Source organism: Cherax quadricarinatus, chromosome 61, assembly GCF_038502225.1.
Source record: "Cherax quadricarinatus isolate ZL_2023a chromosome 61, ASM3850222v1, whole genome shotgun sequence".
In the NCBI taxonomy this organism is placed as follows: Eukaryota; Metazoa; Arthropoda; class Malacostraca; order Decapoda; family Parastacidae; genus Cherax; species Cherax quadricarinatus.
Genome location: NC_091352.1, coordinates 1,005,083 through 1,020,569, shown reverse-complemented (window position 1 = coordinate 1,020,569; position 15,487 = coordinate 1,005,083).

The window sequence follows — 15,487 nt, the reverse complement described above, 5'->3', positions numbered from 1 at the left end:
CCAGTGTGAACCTGTGTTGTGGTCAGTGGCACCAGTGTGAACCTGTGTTGTGGTCAGTGGCACCAGTGTGAACCTGTGTTGTGGTCAGTGGCACCAGTGTGAACCTGTGTTGTGGTCAGTGGCACCAGTGTGAACCTGTGTTGTGGTCAGTGGCACCAGTGTGAACCTGTGTTGTGGTCAGTGGCACCAGTGTGAACCTGTGTTGTGGTCAGTGGCACCAGTGTGAACCTGTGGTGTGGTCAGTGTTGATCTTCGTCAGGTACACTGAGGTACACTAAAAAAACTCACAATACCGTGACTGGAACAGCACACACATAACCCTCACTTGAGCGAATAAAACTCGTGAAGACATTTCGATCCTATTTGAGCCATTAACTCGTCACATGGTTCAAGTCGGACCGAAATGTGGTCTGTTATGTGCGGGTTATTTGTATAGTGCATTGAAATATACCTACGTTGTATGGATGTTATGAGGGCAGTATGGTGCAGTGGTTAACGCATTGTACTGCTAGTTTTAAGACTAGTTTGCCGTGGGTTTGATTCCCTCCGAGTGGAGAGTTGCGTATGTGTGGAGGAAATGTGTGGCAAGAGTAGGACTTGCTTAGTGTACTGGCCAGTAGGCCTAGAGTGGTGCTCTCTTAGGTAGGTAGCAACAAGTACCTCTAACCACTCTCTCCCTCCATCAGGACTCTGCCTTCCATCGCTACTCGGTCCTTCTCTCTACCACAACTCTCATGCGTCAGTGACAGGAAGTGCCACCAGTAACACTCTGGGTGCCACCAGTGACCCCTGGGTGCCACCAGTGACCCCTGGGTGCCACCAGTGACCCGTGGGTGCCACCGATTGCCCCTGGGTGCCACCAGTGACCCCTGGGTGCCACCAGTGACCCCTGGGTGCCACCAGTGACCCCTGGGTGCCACCAGTAACCCCTGGGTGCCGCCAGTATTACCTCCTGCAGTATTACCACCTACAGTATTGCCAGTTCTTGGCTTGTTAACAATTGTTAAGCAGTGTTGCCATCTTAAAGCATATTATATCTTAGATTATTTTTAACTGCAAAGAAATGTTACCAGTACCAAGTAAACTGTTATTACCAGTTACCAACACTTGGAAGACAGTGTTACCAAAATTAAGAGCGTCATCAGCGGAGCAAGTGTTACCAGCACTAACAGTGTGTTGCCAGCACCAGTGTTACCAGCACAGCAGGAAATGTAGCTGTCCTCTTCTTCCTTGGATCGAATTTCATTACTTCCCAGTCTCCCAGGCGCTGTATGACCCATGTGGGTTTAGCGCCTCTCCATGAATGCAATTACCACCAGCAGTGTTACCAGAACCATGAATGCAATTACCACAAAGAGTGTTACCAGAACCATTGTGCATTTCCGTGGACATAGTTGCCAGAACAAGTGTTACCACCACAAATGGTATCTCCACCAGTGTTGTCAGCACCAGTATTACCAGCACTAGTGTTTATCACAAACAAGATTATCAGTGTTACCAGCACACACACAGTATAATAATATCTCTATTTACTACAAGTACATGTACAAGGTATACAAGTGCATGCACAAGGTATACAAGTACATGTACAAGGTATACAAGTACATGCACAAGGTATACAAGTACATGTACAAGGTATACAAGTACATGCACAAGGTATACAAGTACATGTACAAGATATACAAGTACATGTACAAGGTATACAGACCATAGCTGACATCAGTGACATACTACTATATAGAAAGCCGCTTGTTATGCTGGCCATTTCCCGCAAATTAGGTCAGTTTTGTCCCAGGATGCGACCCACACCAGTCCACTAACACCCAGGATGCGACCCACACCAGTCCACTAACACCCAGGATGCGACCCACACCAGTCCACTAACACCCAGGATGCGACCCACACCAGTCCACTAACACCCAGGATGCGACCCACACCAGTCCACTAACACCCAGGATGCGACCCACACCAGTCCACTAACACCCAGGATGCGACCCACACCAGTCCACTAACACCCAGGATGCGACCCACACCAGTCCACTAACACCCAGGTACCTATTTTATACTGATAGGTGAACAGGGACAGCAGATGTCTTATGGAAACACGTCCCTAATGTTTTCCAGCCGTACCGGAGGAGATTCGAACTCCGGACCTCAGTGTGTGAGCTGAGTGCGCTAGTGATCCAGCTGCGGGACTTGAGTTAGAGTCTAACTTGTAGGAGAGAATAATAAAGATTATTAAGTGTGTTTAAATAATTCTCTTTCCTTTAACTCCTCACTATTTAATTACTTTCCTCAATTATGTAATCATCAAGAGGACTGTCTTGATGCCTCTGTGCCTTGATGTCTCTGTGCCTTGATGTCTCTGTGCCTTGATGTCTCTGTGCCTTGATGCCTCTGTGTCTTGATGCCTCTGTGTCTTGATGCCTCTGTGTCTTGATGCCTCTGTGTCTTGATGCCTCTGTGCCTTGATGCCTCTGTGTATTGATGCCTCTGTGCCTTGATGCCTCTGTGCCTTAATGCCTTTGTGCCTTGATACATCTGTGCCCTGATGCCTTTGTGCCTTGATTCCTCTGTGCCTTGATGCCTTTGTGCCTTGATGCCTCTGTGCCTTGATGCCTCTGTGCCTTGATGCCTTTGTATCTTGATGCCTCTGTGCCTTAATGTCTTTGTGCCTTGATACATCTGTGCCCTGATGCCTTTGTGTCTTTGTGCCTTGATGCCTCTGTGCCTTGATGCCTCTGTGCCTTGATGCCTTTGTGCCTTGATACATCTATGCCCTGATGCATTTGTGTCTTGATGCCTCTGTGCCTTGATGCCTCTGTGCCTTGATGCCTGTGTGCCTTGATGCCTCTGTGTCTTGATGCCTCTATATTGATGCCTTTGTGCCTTAATGCCTCTGTGCCTTGATGCCTCTGTGCTTTGATGTTTATCAAGATAGTGATTCAAGGACATCAACTAGTGTCACCATTGATATACAAGTCACATGCAACTCCTCACTATTGCACATTGAACTTCAACTCCAGGAGGGGCGTGTTGATCCTGGCGAGAGGCTATTGTTACAAGGAACTGTACTTCCTCTCCTTGAGTGGATTCCGATCACCACTCTGCCAGAGTCATCCTCGCTTAACACTCTTCTAGCATTCTCTCAGCTCCTAGATTGTATGACCCTTGCACGTTTAGCTCTTTTTTTTATTATCATCAGCTGCTAGACAGTTGTCAACAATGTTGGTTCCAATTACAGAGCAAATGGTGTTCTATCCAAACTCACTCAAGGGGCTGACTATCACTGGCAGGTATGGGGAGACTACTCTGTTATGAAATTTTAACTACTTGCATAAAACACACGACTCTCATGCGAATACGACGTTGAGAGACACTCAGGGCCGCTATATTGACTGCCAGGTAGAGTTCCAGATCATTATTGGCAATACTATCAAAAACAACATATAATTAACTATTAACCTTCTCAACATCTTAACACTGACCTCGTTCTAAATCCCAATGTCAACACTGACTTCCTAACAACAACAACAAGGATACCATTGGTTTAAACTCTGCACTTGCTTATACCTCGGATATTACTAACACTTATCCTGACAACCCTAGTACAGCGATGGTTTATTTAATAAACTTTAAATTATATATAATGCTTTCCCCGTAAATATGAGATAATATGTTCCAGCTATGTAATTTGAGTTATCTTCCTCAGCACATAATCTCAGCCTTCAGAAACTAATAGTCACGTTTGTTTAATAAATAGTGGAGTATCAGCTACTACCCAGACTACTCAGACTTACCTGTGTGGGAAGTACTTACCTGTGTGGGAAGTACTTACCTGTGTGGGAAGTACTTACCTGTGTGGGAAGTACTTACCTGTGTGGGAAGTACTTACCTGTGTGGGAAGTACTTACCTGTGTGGGAAGTACTTACCTGTGTGGGAAGTACTTGTGTTGACAGTAAATTACTGTTGGAAAAACTACGGTATATCATATTTTATTGAAAATTGGACTTAGGCAGCTAATAATGTAAGTATTCTGTGAGCAGAAGATACCAACGTTGAAAGTTGAATGTCTCTCTGATCACGAGGAGAAATATTCCAACACTGGAGTAGTATCCTAACACTGGAGAAGGAGTATCCTAACACTGGAGAAGAAGTATCCTAACACTGGAGAAGGAGTATCCTAACACTGGAGAAGGAGTATCCTAACAACACTGGAGTAGTATCCTAACACTGGAGAAGGAGTATCCTAACACTGGAGAAGGAGTATCCTAACACTGGAGAAGGAGTATCCTAACACTGGAGAAGGAGTATCCTAACACTGGAGAAGGAGTATCCTAACAACACTGGAGTAGTATCCTAACACTGGAGAAGGAGTATCCTAACACTGGAGAAGGAGTATCCTAACACTGGAGAAGGAGTATCCTAACACTGGAGAAGGAGTATCCTAACACTGGAGAAGGAGTATCCTAACACTGGAGAAGGAGTATCCTAACACTGGCGAAGGAGTATCCTAACAACACTGGAGTAGTATCCTAACACTGGAGAAGGAGTATCCTAACACTGGAGAAGGAGTATCCTAACAATACTGCAGTAGTATCCTAACACTGGAGAAGGAGTATCCTAACACTGGAGAAGTATCCTAACACTGGAGAAGGAGTATCCTAACACTGGAGAAGGAGTATCCTAACAACACTGCAGTAGTATCCTAACACTGGAGAAGGAGTATCCTAACACTGGAGAAGGAGTATCCTAACACTGGAGAAGGAGTATCCTAACACTGGAGAAGGAGTATCCTAACACTGGAGAAGGAGTATCCTAACACTGGAGAAGGAGTATCCTAACAACACTGCAGTAGTATCCTAACACTGGAGAAGGAGTATCCTAACACTGGAGAAGGAGTATCCTAACAACACTGCAGTAGTATCCTAACACTGGAGAAGGAGTATCCTAACACTGGAGAAGGAGTATCCTAACACTGGAGAAGGAGTATCCTAACACTGGAGAAGGAGTATCCTAACACTGGAGAAGGAGTATCCTAACACTGGAGAAGGAGTATCCTAACACTGGAGAAGGAGTATCCTAACACTGGCGAAGGAGTATCCTAACAACACTGGAGTAGTATCCTAACACTGGAGAAGGAGTATCCTAACACTGGAGAAGGAGTATCCTAACAACACTGCAGTAGTATCCTAACACTGGAGAAGGAGTATCCTAACACTGGAGAAGAAGTATCCTAACACTGGAGAAGGAGTATCCTAACACTGGAGAAGGAGTATCCTAACAACACTGCAGTAGTATCCTAACACTGGAGAAGGAGTATCCTAACACTGGAGAAGGAGTATCCTAACACTGGAGAAGGAGTATCCTAACACTGGAGAAGGAGTATCCTAACACTGGAGAAGGAGTATCCTAACACTGGAGAAGGAGTATCCTAACAACACTGCAGTAGTATCCTAACACTGGAGAAGGAGTATCCTAACACTGGAGAAGGAGTATCCTAACAACACTGCAGTAGTATCCTAACACTGGAGAAGGAGTATCCTAACACTGGAGAAGGAGTATCCTAACACTGGAAAAGGAGTATCCTAAAACTGGAGAAGGAGTATCCTAATAACACTGCAGTAGTATCCTAACACTGGAGAAGGAGTATCCTAACAACACTGCAGTAGTATCCTAACACTGGAGAAGGAGTATCCTAACACTGGAGAAGGAGTATCCTAACAAAACTGCAGTAGTATCCTAACACTGGAGAAGGAGTATCCTAACAACACTGCAGTAGTATCCTAACACTGGAGAAGGAGTATCCTAACAACACTGCAGTAGTATCCTAACACTGGAGAAGGAGTATCCTAACACTGGAGAAGAAGTATCCTAACACTGGAGAAGGAGTATCCTAACACTGGAGAAGGAGTATCCTAACACTGGAGAAGGAGTATCCTAACAACACTGCAGTAGTATCCTAACACTGGAGAAGGAGTATCCTAACAACACTGCAGTAGTATCCTAACACTGGAGAAGGAGTATCCTAACAACACTGCAGTAGTATCCTAACACTGGAGAAGGAGTATCCTAACACTGGAGAAGGAGTATTCTAACAACACTGCAGTAGTATCCTAACACTGGAGAAGGAGTATCCTAACACTGGAGAAGGAGTATCCTAACACTGGAGAAGGAGTATCCTAACAACACTGGAGTAGTATCCTAACACTGGAGAAGGAGTATCCTAACACTGGCGAAGGAGTATCCTAACAACACTGGAGTAGTATCCTAACACTGGAGAAGGAGTATCCTAACACTGGAGAAGGAGTATCCTAACAACACTGGAGAAGGAGTATCCTAACACTGGCGAAGGAGTATCCTAACAACACTGGAGTAGTATCCTAACACTGGAGAAGGAGTATCCTAACACTGGAGAAGGAGTATCCTAACAACACTGGAGTAGTATCCTAACACTGGAGAAGGAGTATCCTAACACTGGCGAAGGAGTATCCTAACAACACTGGAGTAGTATCCTAACACTGGAGAAGGAGTATCCTAACACTGGCGAAGGAGTATCCTAACAACATTGGAGTAGTATCCTAACACTGGAGAAGGAGTATCCTAACACTGGAGAAGGAGTATCCTAACAACACTGCAGTAGTATCCTAACACTGGAGAAGGAGTATCCTAACACTGGAGAAGGAGTATCCTAACAACACTGGAGTAGTATCCTAACGCTGGAGAAGGAGTATCCTAACACTGGAGAAGGAGTATCCTAACACTGGAGAAGGAGTATCCTAACAACACTGGAGTAGTATCCTAACGCTGGAGAAGGAGTATCCTAACACTGGAGAAGGAGTATCCTAACAACACTGGAGTAGTATCCTAACGCTGGAGAAGGAGTATCCTAACACTGGAGAAGGAGTATCCTAACAACACTGCAGTAGTATCCTAACACTGGAGAAGGAGTATCCTAACACTGGCGAAGGAGTATCCTAACACTGGAGAAGGAGTATCCTAACAACACTGGAGTAGTATCCTAACGCTGGAGAAGGAGTATCCTAACACTGGAGAAGGAGTATCCTAACACTGGAGAAGGAGTATCCTAACAACACTGGAGTAGTATCCTAACGCTGGAGAAGGAGTATCCTAACACTGGAGAAGGAGTATCCTAACAACACTGCAGTAGTATCCTAACACTGGAGAAGGAGTATCCTAACACTGGAGAAGGAGTATCCTAACACTGGAGAAGGAGTATCCTAACACTGGCGAAGGAGTATCCTAACAACACTGGAGTAGTATCCTAACACTGGAGAAGGAGTATCCTAACACTGGAGAAGGAGTATCCTAACAACACTGCAGTAGTATCCTAAAACTGGAGAAGGAGTATCCTAACACTGGAGAAGAAGTATCCTAACACTGGAGAAGGAGTATCCTAACACTGGAGAAGGAGTATCCTAACACTGGCGAAGGAGTATCCTAACAACACTGGAGTAGTATCCTAACACTGGAGAAGGAGTATCCTAACACTGGAGAAGGAGTATCCTAACACTGGAGAAGGAGTATCCTAACAACACTGCAGTAGTATCCTAACACTGGAGAAGGAGTATCCTAACACTGGAGAAGGAGTATCCTAACACTGGCGAAGGAGTATCCTAACAACACTGGAGTAGTATCCTAACACTGGAGAAGGAGTATCCTAACACTGGAGAAGGAGTATCCTAACACTGGCGAAGGAGTATCCTAACAACACTGGAGTAGTATCCTAACACTGGCGAAGGAGTATCCTAACAACACTGGAGTAGTATCCTAACACTGGAGAAGGAGTATCCTAACAACACTGCAATAGTATCCTAACACTGGAGAAGGAGTATCCTAACAAAACTTAAGGAGCATCCTAACAAAACTGGAGGAGTATCCTAACTGGAAGAGGAATATCCTTACAACACTGTAGGAGGAATATCCTGGCAACATTGGAGGAGAAGCATCGTGAGTCAAGTGAGGTTGTCTCCCTGCTAGTACAGGAAGTAACAGCAAGTACATGGTAGAGGAACTTCTGCTACAACTTGACAGAGATTATTCCTGCTACATCACTCCTCAAATACAGGACTCCCACGGTACTCCTCCATGGAGTTAAGTGGTAGTTAACCACTCAGTTGTACTACTCCATGGGGCTAAGTGATAGTTAACTACTCCCCTGTACTACTCCCGGCAGACCAAGTCACTATGGTTATTTAAAATCTAAGAAAAAACTTTCACTCCTTCACCCCACATTTTCCTCCACATTCCATAAAACTCCCTCCCACTTACATCCTCCCTCCCCTCCGTCCTCCCACGTTCCTTCTTACATTCCCCCCCCCCATGCAGACATCACTCGCCCTCAAAGTCGATCATCATAATGGGTCGACCTAAGAATGGTCGACGTTACTAAATTCATTAATTTTTCTCCTTCATAGCAACAGCGTCAATAAGGCGGCCCGGGGGAATTCCCCGCTCTTCCTCTCGATCCCTGCCTTTGACTTCAGCTTCGGTAGAGTCTTTCTCTACTAGCGTCACTAATCGGACGCAGTGTGCCGGGGATGTATATGTACACACTTTAACCCACAAGTGCACTTTTAAAGCCACAGGTACACTCTTAAAGCCACAAATACTAGGCTATTAAGGAAAATGTGATGTGGCTTATCGGAGAGACTTTGGCTTTGGCTTGGCAAAGAGGACTGGGACGCAGCTATCTAATATGGCGGCCAGCACTTTCAAAAGACGTATTACCTTTTATGCCACGACTTGTCCACTTTTTCACTAGTCCACTTGTTCATTTGTCCTCTTATTCACTTGTTCACTTATCCACTTGTTCATCTGTCCATTTTTCACTTATCCACTTCGTTTTTTGTCCACTTATCCCCTTGTCCACTTGTTCACTTACACATTTGTCCACTTGTCCACTTACCCACTTGTCGACTTCTTCACTTGTCCACTTATCCCACCGACCAAGTGGACAGGAACTGCCTTACTCTACACAACTGCCACTTATCGCTGGTAAGGTCATTACAGCTTACCAAGTGAGCAACAAGTTGTCCACTTAGACTTGCTGGCCTCTTGACCACTAAATTTATATATATATATATATATATATATATATATATATATATATATATATATATATATATATATATATATATATATATATATATATATATATATATATATATTGACGTGAGTCACTAAACCTTCTGGGGTCACCAACAGTCTGACTGACCAGACACAGGGAGCTGCTATCGGCGCAACTTAGGATCAAGCCTCCACCGGCTCCTGGCACTAAGTGAACCTCTCCGGGTTTAACTCATAAACCATTCTTTCTTCTGGGTTTATCTAGCATTATTAAACCTCATTCTGAACCAGAGGATTAGATATGACTCAGGCGTCTCTGAGAGGATTAAATGCGGTTTAGTGGAACTTTCGGATTTTATAGATGTATGGCCCATATGGGTTTAGCGCTTCCCCGTGAATATGATAATGATACTAATAATAGTAATGGCAATACAAATAATAATAATAATTAATAATAATAGTAATAACAACAATAGTAACAATGATAATAATAGTAATAATAATAATAATAATAATAATAATAATAAACTAATAGTAACAAAAATAATAATAATGATAAAAATAATAATAATAATAATAATAATAATAATAATAGTATGATAAAAAAATAATAATAATAATAATGATAGTAATAATAATATTGTTATTATTATTATTATCATTGTTATTAATATTATTATTATTATTATTATTATTATTAATAATAACAATGATAATAATAATATTAATAATAAAATAATAGTAGCAATAATAAAAATAATAAAAATAATAATAACAATAATAATAATAATAATAATAATAATAATAATAATTGTTCTGACCAACAAAGAGATGGTAATATCTAGCAGGGGGCAGTAATATCTAGCAGGGGGCAGTAATATCTAGCAGGGGGGCAGTAATATCTAGCAGGGGGGTAATATCAGTAATATCTAGCAGGGGGCAGTAATATCTAGCAGGGGGCAGTAATATCTAGCAGGGGGGCAGTAATATCTAGCAGGGGGCAGTAATATCTAGCAGGGGGGCAGTAATATCTAGCAGGGGGCAGTAATATCTAGCAGGGGGGCAGTAATATCTAGCAGGGGGCAGTAATATCTAGCAGGGGGGCAGTAATATCTAGCAGGGGGCAGTAATATCTAGCAGGGGGCAGTAATATCTAGCAGGGGGCAGTAATATCTAGCAGGGGGCAGTAATATCTAGCAGGGGGGCAGTAATATCTAGCAGGGGGGCAGTAATATCTAGCAGGGGGCAGTAATATCTAGCAGGGGGCAGTAATATCTAGCAGGGGGGGGCAGTAATATCTAGCAGGGGGGCAGTAATATCTAGCAGGGGGCAGTAATATCTAGCAGGGGGCAGTAATATCTAGCAGGGGGGCAGTAATATCTAGCAGGGGGCTAGCAGGGGGGCAGTAATATCTAGCAGGGGGCAGTAATATCCAGCAGGGGGCAGTAATATCTAGCAGGGGGCAGTAATATCTAGCAGGGGGGCAGTAATATCTAGCAGGGGGCAGTAATATCTAGCAGGGGGCAGTAATATCTAGCAGGGGGGCAGTAATATCTAGCAGGGGGGCAGTAATATCTAGCAGGGGGGCAGTAATATCTAGCAGGGGGGCAGTAATATCTAGCAGGGGGGCAGTAATATCTAGCAGGGGGGCAGTAATATCTAGCAGGGGGGCAGTAATATCTAGCAGGGGGGCAGTAATATCTAGCAGGGGGGTAATATCAGTAATATCTAGCAGGGGGCAGTAATATCTAGCAGGGGGCAGTAATATCTAGCAGGGGGCAGTAATATCTAGCAGGGGGCAGTAATATCTAGCAGGGGGGCAGTAATATCTAGCAGGGGGGCAGCAATATCTAGCAGGGGGCAGTAATATCTAGCAGGGGGCAGTAATATCTAGCAGGGGGGCAGTAATATCTAGCAGGGGGCAGTAATATCTAGCAGGGGGCAGTAATATCTAGCAGGGGGGCAGTAATATCTAGCAGGGGGGCAGTAATATCTAGCAGGGGGCAGTAATATATAGCAGGGGGCAGTAATATCTAGCAGGGGGGCAGTAATATTTAGCAGGGGGGCAGTAATATCTAGCAGGGGGGCAGTAATATCTAGCAGGGGGGCAGTAATATCTAGCAGGGGGGCAGTAATATATAGCAGGGGGGCAGTAATATCTAGCAGGGGGCAGTAATATCTAGCAGGGGAGCAGTAATATCTAGCAGGGGGGCAGTAATATCTAGCAGGGGGGCAGTAATATCTAGCAGGGGGGCAGTAATATCTAGCAGGGGGGCAGTAATATATAGCAGGGGGGCAGTAATATCTAGCAGGGGGCAGTAATATCTAGCAGGGGGGCAGTGGTATCTAGCAGGGGGGCAGTAATATCTAGCAGGGGGCAGTAATATCTAGCAGGGGGGCAGTAATATATAGCAGGGGGCAGTGATATCTAGCAGGGGGGCAGTAATATCTAGCAGGGGGGCAGTGATATCTAGCAGGGGGCAGTAATATCTAGCAGGGGCGCAGTAATATCTAGCAGGGGGGCAGTGGTATCTAGCAGGGGGGCAGTAATATCTAGCAGGGGGGCAGTGGTATCTAGCAGGGGGGCAGTAATATCTAGCAGGGGGGCAGTGGTATCTAGCAGGGGGGCAGTAATATCTAGCAGGGGGGCAGTGATATCTAGCAGGGGGCAGTAATATCTAGCAGGGGGCAGTGGTATCTAGCAGGGGGGCAGTAATATCTAGCAGGGGGGCAGTAATATCTAGCAGGGGGGCAGTAATATCTAGCAGGGGGGCAGTGGTATCTAGCAGGGGGGCAGTAATATCTAGCAGGGGGGCAGTGATATCTAGCAGGGGGCAGTAATATCTAGCAGGGGGGCAGTAATATCTAGCAGGGGGGCAGTAATATCTAGCAGGGGGGCAGTAATATCTAGCAGGGGGCAGTAATATCTAGCAGGGGGCAGTAATATCTAGCAGGGGGCAGTGGTATCTAGCAGGGGGGCAGTAATATCTAGCAGGGGGGCAGTGATATCTAGCAGGGGGCAGTAATATCCAGCAGGGGGGCAGTAATATCTAGCAGGGGGCCAGTAATATCTAGCAGGGGGCAGTAATATCTAGCAGGCGGCAGTAATATCTAGCAGGGGGGCAGTAATATCTAGCAGGGGGGCAGTGATATCTAGCAGGGAGGCAGTAATATCTAGCAGGGGGGCAGCAATATCTAGCAGGAGGCAGTAATATCTAGCAGGGGGCAGTAATATCTAGCAGGGGGCAGTAATATCTAGCAGGGGGGCAGTAATATCTAGCAGGAGTCAGTAATGTCTAGCAGGGGGCAGTAATATCTAGCAGGGGGGCAGTAATATCTAGCAGGGGGCAGTAATATCTAGCAGGGGGGCAGTAATATCTAGCAGGGGGGGCAGTAATATCTAGCAGGGGGGCAGTAATATCTAGTAGGGGGGGCAGTAATATCTAGCAGGGGGCAGTAATATCTAGCAGGGGGGCAGTAATATCTAGCAGGAAGGCAGTAATATCTAGCAGGGGGGCAGTAATATCTAGCAGGGGGCAGTAATATCTAGCCGGGGGACAGTAATATCTAGCAGGGGGCCAGTAATATCTAGCAGGGGGCAGTAATATCTAGCAGGGGGCAGTAATATTTAGCAGGTGCCAGTAATATCTAGCAGGGGGGCAGTAATATCTAGCAGGGGGGCAGTAATATCTAGCAGGGGGGCAGTAATATCTAGCAGGGGCAGTAATATCTAGCAGGGGGGCAGTAATATCTAGCAGGGGGCAGTAATATCTAACAGGGGGCAGTAATATCTAGCAGAGGGGCAGTAATATCTAGCAGGGGGCAGTAATATTTAGCAGGTGGCAGTAATATCTAGCAGGGGGGCAGTAATATCTAGCAGGGGGGGCAGTAATATCTAGCAGAAGGGCAGTAATACCTAGCAGGGGGCAGTAATATCCAGCAGGGGGGAAGTAATATCTAGCAGGGGGCAGTAATATCTAACAGGGGGGCAGTAATATCTAGCAGAGGGGCAGTAATATCTAGCAGGGGGGCAGTAATATCTAGCAGGAGGCAGTAATATCTAGCAGGGGGGCAGTAATATCTAGCAGTGGGGGGCAGTAATATCTACCAGGGGGCAGTAATATCTAGCAGGGGACAGTAATATCTAGCAGGGGGGCAGTAATATCTAGCACGGGGAAGTAATATCTAGCAGGAGGGCAGTAATATCTAGCAGGGGGGAATTAATATCTAGCAGGGGGCAGTAATATCTAGCAGGGGGGCAGTAATATCTAGCAGGGGGCAGTAAGATCTAGCAGGGGGCAGTAATATCTAGCAGGGGGAAGTAATATCTAGCAGGAGGGCAGTAATATCTAGCAGGGGGGCATTAATATCTAGCAGGGGGCAGTAATATCTAGCAGGGGGGCAGTAATATCTAGCAGGGGGGCAGTAATATCTAGCAGGGGGCAGTAATATCTAGCAGGGAGGCAGTAATATCTAGCAGGGGGGCAGTAATATCTAGCAGGGGACAGTAATATCTAGCAGGGGGGCAGTAATATCTAGCAGGGGGAAGTAATATCTAGCAGGAGCGCAGTAATATCTAGCAGGGGGCATTAATATCTAGCAGGGGGCAGTAATATCTAGCAGGGGGCAGTAATATCTAGCAGGGGTCAGTAATATCTAGCAGGGGGGCAGTAATATCTAGCAGGGGGAAGTAATGTCTAGCAGGAGGGCAGTAATATCTAGCAGGGGGGCAATAATATCTAGCAGGGGGCAGTAATATCTAGCAGGGGCGCAGTAATATCTAGCAGGGGGCAGTAATATCTAGCACGGGGCACTAATATCTAGCAGGGGGGCAGTAATATCTAGAAGGGGGGCAGTAATATCTAGCAGGGGGCAGTAATATCTAGCAGGGGGCAGTAATATCTAGCAGGGGGCAGTAATATCTAGCAAAGGGGCAGTAATATCTAGCAGGGGGGCAGTAATATCTAGCAGGGGGGCAGTAATATTTAGCAGGGGGAAGTAATATCTAGCAGGAGGGCAGTAATATCTAGCAGGGGCATTAATATCTAGCAGGGGGCAGTAATATCTAGCAGGGGGGCAGTAATATCTAGCAAGGGGGCAGTAATATCTAGCAGGGGCAGTAATATCTAGCAGGGGGGCAGTAATATCTAGCAGGGGAGCAGTAATATCTAGCAGGGGGCAGTAATATCTAGCAGGGGGGCAGTAATATCTAGCAGGGGGCAGTAATATCTAGCAGGGGGCAGTAATATATAGCAGAGGGGCAGTAATATCTAACAGGGGGGCAGTAATATCTAGCAGGGGGCAGTAATATCTCGCAGGGGGCAGTAATATCTAGCAGGGGGGCAGTAATATCTAGCAGGGGGGCAGTAATATCTAGCAGGGGGGCAGTAATATCTAGCAGGGGGGCAGTAATATCTAGCAGGGGGCAGTAATATCTAGCAGGGGGCAGTAATATCTAGCAGGGGGGCAGCAATATCTAGCAGGGGGGCAGTAATATCTAGCAGGGGGGGCAGTAATATATAGCAGGGGGGCAGTAATATCTAGCAGGGTGGCAGTAATATCTAGCAGGGGGGCAGTAATATCTAGCAGGGGGGCAGAAATATCTAGCAGGGGGGCAGTAATATCTAGCAGGGGGCAGTAATATCTACCAGGGGGGCAGTAATATTTAGCAGGGGGGCAGTAATATCTAGCAGGGGGGCAGTAATATCTAGCAGGGGGTGCAGTAATATCTAGCAGGGGGGCAGTAATATCTAACAGGGGGCAGTAATATCTAACAGAGGGGCAGTAATATATAGCAGGGGGGCAGTAATATCTAGCAGGGGGCAGTAATATCTAGCAGGGGGGCAGTAATATCTAGCAGGGGGGCAGTAATATTTAGCAGGGGGGCAGTAATATCTAGCAGGGGGGCAGTAATATCTAGCAGGGGGAAGTAATATCTAGCAGGAGGGCAGTAATATCTAGCAGGGGGCATTAATATCTAGCAGCCGGCAGTAATATCTAGCAGGGGGGCAGCAATATCTAGCAGGGGGCAGTAATATCTAGCAGGGGGGCAGTAATGTGTAGCAGGGGGCAGTAATATCTAGCAGGGGGGCAGTAATATCTAGCAGGCGGAAGTAATATCTAGCAGGAGGGCAGTAATACCTAGCAGGGGGGCATTAATATCTAGCAGGGGGCAGAATATCTAGCAGGGGGCAGTAATATCTAGCAGGGGGGCAGTAATATCTTGCAGGGGGCAGTAATATCTAGCAGGGGGCAGTAATATCTAGCAGGGGGGCAGCAATATCTAGCAGGGGGCAGTAATATCTAGCAGGGGGGCAGTAATATCTAGCAGGGGGCAGTAATATCTAGCAGGGGGCAGTAATATCTAGCAGGGGGGCAGTAATATCTAGCAGGGAG